Consider the following 3224-nt stretch of genomic DNA (forward strand, 5'->3'; position numbering starts at 1 on the left):
TTGAAAAAAACAAGTTTACTTCAATAAATGAAGGAGAATAAAGAAAATTCAAGCCCTTCAGTAACCTCAGCAAACCTGGACCACACAAAACCATGTTGGTACTGGGATAAGAAAGACTTGGCTCATATACTCTCTCAACTGGAAGGACTTGACCCAGCCACTGAGGCCCGGTACCGCCGAGAGGGGGCTCAGTTCATCTTTGATGTGGGCACACGTTTGGGACTACACTATGATACCCTGGCAACTGAATTCATTTTCATCACTTCTATATGTTTCATTCCTTTAAGCAATTTCCAAGATATGTAACAGGAGCTTGTTGTCTCTTTCTGGCTGGGAAAGTAGAAGAAACACCCCAAAAATGTAAAGATATCAAAACAGCTTGTAGTTTATTAAATGATGTACAATTTGGACAGTTTGGAGATGACCCAAAGGAAGAAGTAATGGTTCTGGAGAGAATCTTACTGCAGACTATAAAGTTTGATTTACAGGTAGAACATCCATACCAGTTCCTCCTCAAATATGCAAAACAACTCAAAGGTGATAAAAACAAAATTCAAAAGTTGGTTCAAATGGCATGGACCTTTGTAAATGAAACTCTCTGCACGACCTTGTCACTTCAGTGGGAACCAGAAATCATAGCAGTGGCAGTGATGTATCTTGAGGGACGTTTGTGCAAATTTGAAATACAAGAATGGACCTCCAAACCCATGTATCGGAGATGGTGGGAGCAGTTTGTGCAAGATGTCCCTGGGGATGTTCTGGAAGATATCTACCACCAAATCCTGGCTCTTCACTCACAAGGAAAACAACAGATGCCTCATCACACACCTCATCAGCTGCATCAGCCCCCATCGCTCAACCCCACACCACAAGTGCCACCAGGGTCACTGTCACAGTCGGCTCCAGGCCCTGAACCACCGCAGCCCCCCAGAAGGACCTGCAGCCATCAACCCAGCCGCCACCACCGGGAAAGCAAGTCCAGCAGCCCTAGAAACCGTCCCCACACCCTAGTCCCCCCCGCCAGGCGAAGCGAGCCACGGTTGTTTCTCCCAAAGAAGAGAACAAAGCAGCAGAACCACCACCACCTAAAATTCCCAAAATAGAGACCACTCACCCTCCACTGGCTCCAGCCCACCCACCGCCAGACCGGAAGCCTCCCCTCGTGGCTGCCTTAGGCGAGGATGAGCCACCAGGCCCTGTGGATGCCAGTGACCTCCCCAAAGTCCAGATCCCTCCTCCTGCCCACCTGGCCTCTGTGCACCAGCCACCACCGCTGCCACACCGGCCACCGCCGCCGCCACCCTCCAGCTACATAACCGGGACGTCCACCACCAGCTCCTACATGTCTGGAGAGGGCTACCAGAGCCTGTAGTCCATGATGAAGACCGAGGGCCCCTCCTACAACGCCCTGCCCCCTGCCTACGGGCCTCCAGCCCACCTGCCCTACCACCCCCACGTCTACCCCCTCAGCCGACCCCCATGACCGGTGCCCCCTACCCCAGCCTCCTTCCCCCCACTGCTATCCCACCCCTGACTCTTGGGTACCCTCCACCTCCACCCACCTACAACCCCAACTTCCCGCCCCCACCCACACCCCCACGCTTGCCCCCTACCCATGCCGTCCCACCTCACCCTCCTCCAGGCCTGGGCCTGCCTCTAGCTAGTTACCCACCTCCATCTGTCCTCCCTGGAGGACAGCCACCTGTGCCCCCACCCATCCCTCCACTTGGCATTCCTCCAGTCAGGGGCCTGGGGAGCGTAACCTGGATGAGATAACCTGATGCCTTTTTCCCCCCTTTGTTTTTTTAACAAGTTTTTCTAGTTAACTTGAAGGGTATTGAAGTGAGGAAGCAGCAGGGTACCTTCTATAATGCTAGCCAGCGATTCTCAACCTGTGGGTCACGACCCCTGAAAATACATCCTGCATATCAGATATTTACATTACGATTCATCACAGTAGCAAAATTACAGTTATGAAGTAGCAACTAAAATAATTTTATGGTTGGGGGTCACCACAACATGAGGAACTGTATTAAAGGGTCGCAGCATTAGGAAGGTTGAGAAGTTTTTGCAGTATGGGAAGACATGGACCAGGCCAGGGAGCTGAATCAGATGGTCCTCCACGCTGGAGAGTGGGGACAGCTTCAGCAGTGCCTGGGCCGCCCGGCTGTGCTGGTGTCAGCTGAAGGCTAGTCCTGCACTGGGTGACTATACTAGTGATAATGTTAACCAGCCATATTGGCTCAATAAATAGCTTCCGTAAGGAGTGAATTTCCTTCTAGAAATCACTGCCTATTTTTCCTGGATATGCAGTTTTAAACAGCCCAGTTCCATCTGAAGTTAAGTTGTCCTCACTTCCATTCTGTGTTCTCTTTCATGACACCCAGTGGGTCAGAAGAACCTTTTTGATTTAGAGATATTTACATCTTTGTATTAAAGTTATTTTGAAGGGGTTGCCTGGTTGGATGGCTTTTTTCTTTTTCCTCTGGGAAGAAGGAGAGGAATGTACTTGGGAAGTAATGTATGTTTACATCGATCTGCAAATTCCTGTACATAGAGATATATTTTTTAAGTGTAAATGTAGCAACATACTGTGAATTCCATCTTGGTTACACAGGAGACTCCTTCAGTCAGTTATCCAAATAAAAGCAGTTCTGAAAAAAAATTGATTAAGGTGACATTGGTCAATATGAACGTACAGGTTTCAGGAGTGGGTTTCTATCTTACAAGATCTGTATATTGCAGTGTGCCCACCACCCAAAGTCAATATTCTCCTGTCACCTTCTTCCCCACCCCCTTCCCTCTGGCAATCACCACACTGCTGTTTGTGTTCACGAGTTTCAATTTTCTATCCCACATATGGGTGAAGTCATATAGTTCTTAGCTTTTTCTGACTGACATTTCATTTAGCATAATGTTCTCAAGATCCATTCATGTTGTTGAAAATGGCACTATTTCATCCTTTCTTATGGCTGAGTAGTATTCCAATGTGTATATGTACCCCATCTTCTTTATCTAGTCCTCTATAGTGTGATACTTTGGTTGTTTCCATGTCTTGGCCATTGTGAATAATGCTGCAATGAACACAAGGGTGCATATATCTTTGTGAATACATGTACTGTTGGTTATCTGTCCTTTTTGGAGAAGTGTTGATTCAGGTTCTTTGCCTACTTTTTAATTGGATTTTTGTATGTGTGTTGAGTTGTATGAATTCTTTATAAATT

General features: G+C 47.5%; 1 pseudogene; it reads left to right on the top strand.

Annotated features, from left to right (window-relative positions):
* LOC132234090 (cyclin-K-like) lies at positions 1 to 1804 on the top strand (annotated as a pseudogene).
* Positions 1805 to 3224: the final 1420 nt, after the last annotated feature.

The sequence above is a fragment of the Myotis daubentonii genome, chromosome 5 (assembly GCF_963259705.1).
Source record: "Myotis daubentonii chromosome 5, mMyoDau2.1, whole genome shotgun sequence".
Lineage (NCBI taxonomy): Eukaryota > Metazoa > Chordata > Mammalia > Chiroptera > Vespertilionidae > Myotis > Myotis daubentonii.